The sequence below is a fragment of the Camellia sinensis genome, chromosome 2 (assembly GCF_055761805.1).
Source record: "Camellia sinensis isolate YWXY chromosome 2, ASM5576180v1, whole genome shotgun sequence".
In the NCBI taxonomy this organism is placed as follows: Eukaryota; Viridiplantae; Streptophyta; class Magnoliopsida; order Ericales; family Theaceae; genus Camellia; species Camellia sinensis.
This window is the reverse complement of record NC_138962.1, coordinates 115,982,435-115,992,900: the sequence shown is the minus strand read 5'-3', so window position 1 is coordinate 115,992,900 and position 10,466 is coordinate 115,982,435.

The window sequence follows — 10,466 nt, the reverse complement described above, 5'->3', positions numbered from 1 at the left end:
CCGGAAAGGCGTGGTCAACCGAGGAGACTGTTTGGCCGGCAGGAAGGCCGACCAAAGGAGGTACCCGGCCTAGGCTCTGCCGGGATGCCGCCTAGCCCGGTCCTCCATGTGTTTATCCGGTTAGGCGCTTCGGTATGAAGCAAGCATGGACGTGGTAGAGCAGCTCGGCTGCCGAGCTCCAGCTGTGAAGTCAGGCAGTTGAGATTAGGTGATGATCGGCAAGATCTATGCTGACAGATGGGATAGTAGAGCCACGTGTCAGGAGATGATTGGGAGTGGATATGGGGCTCAGAAGGTATATAAGCATGTCTGCGCCCCCCATACTGGACAGACGAACACTTTGTAAGGATTTCTTACACTCAAACACTCTCTCTCCCTCTTCTCTATCTATCCTAAGGTGTGGGCTAACTTGATCGTCGGAGGGTTTTTCCGGCCACACACCGCCGGGTAGCTCACCCTTATTGGCTCGCAGGTGATCGGATATCGACGGAGCTCGGAAGAAAGGAATACGGGCACGCCGGAATGTTTGCTCCCCGTACACTTATGATTATTTAATTTTTTTAATTAATTCTATAATGTGTGTAGTTGTCAAAATTTTAATATTGTTTAATTAAAACTTGATAGTAATAATTATTTCATTATCTCCAACTAGCAAAATTTCATTCTCTTCAAATAGTGAAATTTAGCTTTAATGTTTAGGTGAAATTTAACTATTAACAACTGCAATTTCTAGTAAATGGGCAAAATTTATAAAATTAAATGCCAAATGCAAACTAACGAGTAAATTAATATATTTATTGAAGGGTTTAATTGTATCATTTTATAGTTCATATAGAAAAGTGATGCTTTGTGATAGTTTCAATGGAGAGGAGTAAATTTATACTTCATGATAGCTTTAGGATAGTCAAATAATAAGGGAGTGTAGGATATTTTTGTATAGTGGAAGAGAGGCCTACAATAATGTAGAATTGCAGAAGAATCACGAGTTTGATAAGAAAAAAGTAAGTTTTGATCCCTTTGACAATTGTTTCTACAAATTTTAATTTTTCCATTGACAAAATAAAGAAAAAGAGACATAAATAGAAAAGTAGAAAAATAAAAATAAAAATAAAGGCTCGTGATGGATCTAGATGAATGTTAGCAAATCTAAAATCTTATTGCTGCAACAATGGTGATAGAAAATCGTGAGACAGAGTTTGTATGGTGAAGGACAATCGTGATGGAAATTCAATTATTTATTTATTAGAATAAAAAATAATATATCTTTTTTTTTTAATTTGAAAAACTAATTCTATTTTTTATTTAGAATTGCAAAAATTATTTTTGAATTTTCAATAATTTTTTTTTTGTTTTAAGTGAATTTTATTAATATTTTAATTTTTAAATTTAGTTAATCTAAATATAATTAAAAATTACATATTTATAAAAAATCTATAAATACAAAAAAATATAAAAATAAATGATTTTTTTTGTATATTTTTAAAATTTATACTTTTAAATTTATCTAAATTTTGTACTTTCTCCCCCCTCAAACTAGTCATAAAACTCTAATAAAATAAAAATGATAAACAATAAATAATAATTAAAAAATATTAATTTAACAAGCATAGCCTATTTTTTACATTTACAAAAAATTAGAAACAATTTTTTTCACAAAATTTTACCTTAATTTGAAATTTCCACTCAAAATTTGGACCCCCCAAAATTTTGCCCTAATCTCTCCTACGTTTCACGTATATATATATATATATATCTTTGTCACTTTTTTTTTATATTTTTTTAAATACACTTTACTTAGATATATATATCTAAAAAAAAAAAATATTTACAAAAAAAATTTTAAAAAATCAATAAATATATAAGAATACAAAAATGTATTAAATTTTCGTATATATATATTTTTTTTGTATTTTTGGTATGTAGTGAATTTTTTAAAGATTTTTTCCACAAATATTATACGTTTTAAGTATATTTATGTTAGGTGCATCTAAAAATTTAAAAAAATTGCTTAAAATATTAAAAGAATTTAGTGAAAAAAAAATAGGAAAAATAAAAAAATTTAATTTTCTAAAATGAGAATCTTGAAAGCTCAAACCAAACAAGCAGATTGGTTGCTTAGGCTTTGAAGATGGTGCCATGCCATCCAGTTTGAATCCCATCAGTTTCAACTCCTCGGTTTTTATTTTTTGCATAGACATATCCCTTAACTTGATAGATAAATTAAATTGATGTATTTTTTTGAATTCTAAAATTAGTTTGATTTAGATGAATTGGGAAATCACTTTACAGACAATTCTTGTCATGCCCTCAAAATAAACCCATGAATCACACATTTATGACATCTATAGATATAAGAAAATAAAGCCTATTTCTATTTATCAGAGTATTCATTACAAATGTAATGCCCTCAAAATAAACACATAAATCATGCATTCATTACATCCATAATCTTAAGAGAGTAAAACATAATGCCATTCATCAGAGTATTCTTACAAAAGATATTACATGTTGACAACAAAAGTAAATGCCCTATAGGCTTACAACTTTCCAAGTCAACACTTGGGTTTAACAAAAGTAGAGTTCTAACTCTTTACACAAAATAAGCCCATGGCTTGATATACAAATATTACATAAAAGATAACACAAAAAGGTCTTTCAGCCTCTAGCCTCTCAAGCTACGTCCTGGGAGGTGGCATATCACCTGAACTTGAAAATAATGTCCCATATAGGGTGAGCCAATGTCCAGCAGAGATATGCTAAACATAATATGGACAATAACTAAAACATTAGCATGATAAATGTTTAACTGATAAAAACCAACATACAGTACAATCCAGTTCCATAATCCTTTACTTATCCAATTCTCAACTTATAAACACGGCTCAGAACCTGGCCAAACAACTTAAATGAGACTACATCTCATGCCAACAATATTTCAAACTGCCATTTTACGAAAATTACGTCCGTGGGATTCGGCACCCATGTATAATTATTTTCTAGTTGTCATTTTACGGAAATTCCGTCCGTGGGACGCGGCACCCATGTATAAATATTTTCGAATTTTCCATTTTACGAAAATTTTATCCGCGGGACTCGGTACCCATGTCTAATATTCCAAATTTGCCATTTTACGAAAATTTCATCCGCTGGACTCGGCACCCATGTATTCAAATGCTTCTCATATACAATGACCAATCAATATACATATTCGCTGTATTATTCCAACTGTCATACTCAATGACATACTCAAATTGATTAGTTTTAATTCACCTAATCATCATGCAGTGTCTACAATAATCAAGACTATCCTCTACCGATAGCTCAAAGCAGTTATTTCTAAACAGATAATAAATGCATCAACAGATAAATTATTAACAATTCTTAAAGGTGAGTGATTATTAAACCCAACTCCACCATTCTACTACATAATGAGCCAATTTCATTATTCCCAACTTAATTTCATATTTCCATAGCATTTCCAAATTAATTATATAAATTAATTCATAACAAAAATTAGGGCTTTCTTCCCTCTCTCTACATTGACCAAAAGGCTCAAATATCAATAATTACCTCATTTGAGACCCAAAAATACACATGTAATGGCCCAAAGGACAAAACCCCTCTTTAAACAATTGAAACCCTAACACCCAAAATTACCCAATTTCAACATTATATCAAAATGACTAAAAGTTTATGTCAAAGACCGTAAAAATGAGTAGTTATCCCTACCTCAAAAGATGAGACCAAAATGAGAAGATGAAGAATTTTGAAATGCCCCAAATCCCAATATTCTCAGATGGAAATGTAGCCCAAGCCAAGCTCTACACTTTTTGTAAAGGAACTAAGGTAGGAGATCACTCAAGCTAGATCAAACCCTAGAGAGAAGTTAAAGTTTAGAATGAGAGGCTCTCAAATTTGGGTTTGGGAAAGTAAGAGAGAGAAAGAAAGTCGAAAAAGTGATCCAAAAAGTGAAATCCCAAACTGATATAAAAGTCGCCCCGCTCGAGCATAGAACTCCCCGCTCCAGAAGTTTTGCAGACCAAGGTCCCCGCTCGAGCGTCAGAATCTCCACTCGAGCGGAGTACAAAATCAAAGGGGCCCGCTCGACCGTCAAAAGCCCCGCTCGACCGTCCGACGACCTGCAGAGAAAATATCGGGAGATGAATATTCACGTTCGAGCGTCAAAACGCCCGCTCGAGCGGAGATGCAACAACAAAGGGCCCGCTCGAGCGTCAAGAGCCCCGCTCGAGCGTGAAGGCCAAAATCTGGGCATCAACTCAAGGTTTCCAAACACAACCAACCTGTTTCAAACCTGCTCAACACAACCTAAGACTCAAATACAAAGAGCAAGGGATAGGAATGAGAATAAGATAACAACCCATCCACGGAACCGAGTCCGGAATACAGTTAAACAACAAAAGGGGAAAACCGGGATCGCTATAACCTCCCCCCTTAAAGAATTTCGTCCCCGAAATTAGGTACAAGTTTTGAAAAAGAAGTTTTCTCAATTCTCAACAATATTACAGTTCAATATTTATCAACCTGACCCATCACCGGTCAAACCATCCCTTCTCAAGGGGCAAATTACAACATAAGTTACAACATGCATTATCAACATGCATTTCCTTGAAATTCACCAATTTCAATACATATTCCATAATTCAATTATATAATTGTAGACACCCCATTTTTGACTGACCTTAAACTCAGACGTCACCGACTGAGCACTTGGTGATGTTGTATATTGTGCTCGTTCTGAGGTTGCAGAGTCTTGGCTGCGAGCCTTGCCTCCGGACTTCCGGACCCTTTTTGTACTTTGCCTTGGTTTGAGAACCAGGTCCCGTTTTCTCTATTTTCTCTTCCCGAAGAGAGGGAGAGGTCTCGTAGACCATCTCTCAGTGGCCGTAGGCTACGTTTCGCAGTCATAGGCCATTTTTTTTTCCCGTTTGTAGCCCAGAAATTGTGGGAAACAATACCCGAAGAAACTGGCTCCTCGCGAACTAAGAGGTCTCTCGCCATTGGAACACGTCTGTGTGTCGTGTCAGTCGTTTTGTTTGTCTCGATTCTTGTTTTGAGTCGTTTCGGATGCCTATAGATCTGTTTAGGTTGTCTTACCTTGTCTTTCCCTTTGTCGTTGAGTCGTGGTGTGTTGTGTTCAATCGTAGGTTCAATACCCAGTCGCGAGCTTATTCTCGCTCTCAATTTCAAAAAATCATTTTGTGCTCAGAGTACCGTGCCGTTCTCCACATTTGTGCAAAACAAGATTTTGTTCTTTCAAAAACCGCAATGTTCAACCTAGGTCATGTGAGAACAGTAAAAGTTGGACCTATCTGAAGGTATATAGGTTCTAGACTTCAAAGCAAAAGAAAAAGGAAAAATGTCGGGCATCCGAGTTTGTTTCAACTTCTGCAAGTTCCGTCGTCGCGTCTTGTATGCTCAGAATGAGCTGTGTGTTCAAAATTAAAAGAATACTGTGTTATGAGCCGTGTGTTTAGATCGAGCAGAGTTGTGATATGAGCTACGCGTTCAAAATTGAAATGAATGAGCTGCGTGTTTAGAAATGAAATATAGAAGCTGCATGCAAATGAAGTATATGAGCTGTGTGTTCAGAATTGAAGTGTGTGAGCTGCGTGTTCAACATGAAGTATATGAGCTGTGTGTTCAAAATTGAAGTGTGTGAGCTGCGTGTTCAACATGAAGTATATGAGCTGCGTGTTCAGAAGAGGAATGTGTGAGCTGCGTGTTCAACATGAAGTATATGAGCTGCGTGTTCAGAAGAGAAATGTGTGAGCTGCGTGTTCAACATGAAGTATATGAGCTGTGTGTTCAGAATTAAAGTGTGTGAGCTGCGTGTTCAACATGAAGCATATGAGCTGCGTGTTCAAAGTAAAATGAGTGAGCCACGTGTTCAGAAGTAAGAAGTGTGGGCTGTGCGGTCGTCATCAAATTGTGGGCTATGTGTTCATCTCAAAGTTCGAGCTGTGTGTTTGACATCAAGTGTTTGAGCTGTGTGTTTAGATTTTCAAATCAGTGGGCTGCGTGTTCACCTCAAGAAACGAGCTGCGTGTTCAACATCAAGTGTTTGAGCTGTGTGTTCAGACTTCAAAAACAGTGGGCTGTGTGTTCATCTCGAAGTATGGACTGCGTGTTCAACTTTCAACAAGTGTGTGCTGTGTGTTCACCTCAAAATTTGGGGCTGCGCGTTCAGAAATTCAAAGTATAGGCTGCGTGTTCAATTTTCAACAAGTGTGTGCTGCGTGTTCATAATCAAATATGGGCTGCGTGTTCAGAAATTCAAAAGTTTGGGCTATGTGTTCAACTTTCAACAAGTGTGTGTTGCGTGTTCACAGTCAAATTGGGCTGCGTGTTCAGAAATTTAAAAGTTTGGGCTGCGTGTTCAACTTTCAATCAGTGTGTGCTGCGTGTTCACAATCAAATTGGGTTGCGTGTTCAGAAATTCAAAAGTTTGGGCTGCGTGTTCAACTTTCAATCAGTGTGTTGTGTGTTCACCTCAAAATTTGGGCTGCGTTTAGAAATTCAAAGTATGGGCTGCGTGTTCAACTTCTTTCAACAAGTGTGTGCTGCGTGTTCACAATCAAATTGGGCTGCGTATTCAGAAATTCAAAAGTTTGGGCTGCGTGTTCAACCTTCAATCAGTGTGTGCTGCGTGTTCACGATAAAAAGTTGGAGCTGTGTGTTCAGATTTCAAAAAGTGTGGGCTGCGTGTTCACGACAAAAAGTATGAGCTGCGTGTTCAGAAATTCAAGTGCTTGAGCTGTGTGTTCAAAAATGCAAACCGAAATGAGCTGTGTGCCCGAAACGAGCTGTGTACCCGAAGAATGAGCTGTGTCCCCAAAACGAGCTGTGTGCCCGAAGAAACGAGCTGTGTGCCTGAAGAATGAGTTGTGTGCCCGAAATGAGCCGTGTGCCCGAAAAATGAGCCGTGTGCCCGAAAATGAGCCGTGTGCCCCAAAAATGAGCTGTGTGCCTGAAAATGAGCTGTGTGCCCAAAAATGAGCTGCGTGCTCGAAGAATGAGCTGTGTGCCCAAAAATGAGCTGCGTGCCCGAAAACGAGCTGTGTGCCCGAAAAATGAGCTGTGTGCCCCCGAAAAGTGAGCTGTGTACCCCCGAAATGAGCTGTGTGCCCCAAATGAGCTGTGTGCCCCAAAGAGCTGTGTGCCCAGATTAAACAGAGTGTTGTGTTTCGAGCTGCAAACGAACAGAATATTGTGTTGTGAGCTACGTGCCAAATGAACAAAGTGTTGTGTTATGAGCTGTGAGCCAAATGAATGGAATGCTATGTCGTAAGCTGTGTGCCAAGTCTTGCATTGTGCGTGCATTTTATCGCGCTATTTTGCGCGTCGCACTGTTTGGTACAATTTATACTCGCGCTATCTTGTGCATCTTACCTGCACTTGTTAGTGCATTGCATCGCGCTATCTTACACACCTTACCCATATCACACTGTTTTATGCATTCACCCTACTCACATTGTTTTGTGCATCTCTAGCTTGCACCGTCTTGTACACTCACCTGGTCTAGGAGACCTTAAATCCCCTGGCCTAGGAGACCTTAAATCCTACATCTTCATTCGCACTGTCTTGTGCACTCTCTGGTCTAGGAGACCTTAAATCCTCCGGTCTAAGGAGACCTTAAATCCTGCATCATCATTCGTGTTGTTTTGCGCATCGTACTTGCATTTTACTTGCATCTCATCGCACTATCTTGTGCCCCTACGCCGGTCTAGGAGACCTTAAATCCTCTAAAGATGCAATTCCTTTGGTGTTTGTCGTGCCCGAACGACTTCTGGTAGTCTAGTATAGCCACCTGCCTGTGTTAGCGGTGAGTTCCTAGGAGACCAACTGAGACGGTGGAAACTAGAGTTCGAATGGCTTATGCCTAGAACGCAAAGGTTCGGGATTTCCGAGACTAAAGTCTGGTTTAAATACCCAAGGGTATATCCTCGGCTTGAAATCTGTATGGCAGCCCCATAGATTGAGATAGCATATGTATGCGCCTTAATTCTGGATACTGAATCAACCTAGTCTGTCACCTTGTTGGAGAATAGGGAAAGCTGCGACCATAGTCAGGGAAAAAAGTAGTACCTGTGGTTCAATCAGGAAGAAGCAAGATATCCCCAGCAGCATGAGGCACGATATTGTATGTACGGTTCATTTGAGGCTGGAGCGACTAGGCGAACCGCACAGGTATTGTATCTTCTCCGTGTGAGACGTGACGAGAATTGAATAATTCTCCACATGCTTAAACTGCATGAAATGTAGTTGTTGCTTTGCATTCTTGCTTAAAACTGTTGCATCTATTGTAAATACTTGCTTCATTATAGCTTGCTGCATTTCGCATGATCATGAGTTACATTCGGCTTTGTGCATATCATTCTGCATCTTGCCCCCTGCCTGTGAGTACATCTCTGTTTATCTCGCCTATTTGTCTAAGTCTTCGGCCTTGTCAAAAATGGGTCGTCTCTGGGCTTTGACATTCACTCCCGTCACTTATGACTTCCGAGTTCTGTCAAAGAGGGGCAAATGTAGACACCCCATTTTTGACCGACCTTAAGACTCAGATGTCACCGACTGAGCACTCAGTGATGTTGCATATTGTGCTCGTTCTGAGGTTGCGGAGTCTCGGCTGCGAGCCTTGCCTCCGGACTTCCGGACCCTTTTTGTACTTTGCCTCAGTTTGTGAACCAGGTCCCGTTTTCTCCGTTTTCTCTTTCCGAAGGGAGGGAGAGGTCTCGTAGACCATCTCTCAGTGGCCGTAGGCTACGTTTCGCGGTCATAGGCCATTTTTTTTTTCCCGTTTGCAGCCCAGTTTCCGATTTTTCAGAGCCGTCGGCCGTGTGCCTCGATTCGGGACCACTTAACCACCTCCGTTTGCTCCGATTTTTGGCATACATCTTGTTTCCTCCCTTTTGAGGGACACTGTGGCCCGAGAAACCAATTTCGTGGTCGAACGCCACCTCCGGTGCTTAATAGTCAGTTTTCGGGGCCTCGGGCCGCGCGTTTCGGTCCCCGAACCTCCGTTTTGCATCCGTCTTGGTTCATTTTTGGTGGAGACCTTATTTTAATTGTTAGAAAGGTTGTAGGAGGGTGGGAGACCAGCAATTTTGCTGAAAAACCAGCTTTCTCCTTTTTCTCTCTCCGAAAGCCAGTTTTTCTAACAGAAAGCTGGTTTTTCTTACTTTTGAGCCACAATTTCTGGTTTTGCATACCACCATTGTGATCTACACACCTGGGAGGCCACCAATATGGGTAGGCCGACCAGTAATTCTTCCTGACCCTTTTGAACCTCTCTAAAAAGCTGGTTTTTCTCTCTCCTGAACCACATTTTCTGGTTTTTGACCATATAGCGTTATTCTACTCATCTGGGAGGCCACCTTTCTGGGGTGGCCGACCAGAAAATCTTGTTGACCCTTTTGATCCTTGGTCGGCCGACCAGGGGAGGTGGCCGGCTGGCCACCTTGGGGCCAAATTTGTCTCCTCAGGTACATTCTAGTTGTGCCAGCTGTTTTGCACCTGATCCACTGCCTGAGGGTTTGTCCTTGTTTTGGTCCATTTTAGGTGGTTTTCACCCCTTTGCTTGGCTTAAAAGAGGAATTGGCCCCTTTGAAGCTTGACCCTTTTGGTTTAGCTTCCTCAAGAAGCTTGACCCCTTTGGTCACGCTTCCTTTAGAAGCTTTGAGCCTCTCTCTTGGCTTCTCCAAGAAGCCTCACTCCTCTCCCTCTATATAATCAACCCTTCTCTTCCATTTGCAAGGGTTAGACATTTTTGGCTGGAGCATACATACAACTCCCCCTATATCTATACTTCAAGCCTCCAAACCCTAGTTTTCTTGCACCATTTGCACACCAACCCTTAGTATAACACCTCCATCATCCATTCTGGCATCTTGGAGCTGATTTAAAGGGGTTGAAGGTCCACCAACTTGGTCCAGAAGCTGCTGGAAATCTGCTCTTCAAGGGTGAGTCCCTATTTCCCCTTTTCTTGCCTTATTTTGCATGATTGGCTAGCCTTATTTCCAAGCATTTATGGGCTTCGACCCAAACTGTAAAGTATCCTATTTTGAGCCCGTCTTAAACTTTGTTTCAGGGCTCTTTGCTGTTTGAGGCCATCTACTTCCCCTTACCCTCTATCTCTCTTTTAGGGCTATTTTTGCATCATATTTTAGCCTTACTTGTGAACATTTTCGAGATTTTCTATAAACTAGAAAAAGTCTTGTTTTGACCTCCTCTTTAAGTTTTCTTGAGGTCACTTTTCTGTTTGGAGTCATCTCCTTCCTTGCATGCTTCATTTCCACATGTTTTGAGCCATGCATTTGAGCATTTGCATAAGTCTTGTTTTGGCCTCTTAGCCACTGAAATCTAGTGGATTTTCAGTGGCTTTGATGAGGTTTTGAGCTTTGAAATCATAGAGGGGTGACCCTCTCACCCCTCATTCTCTTTACTAG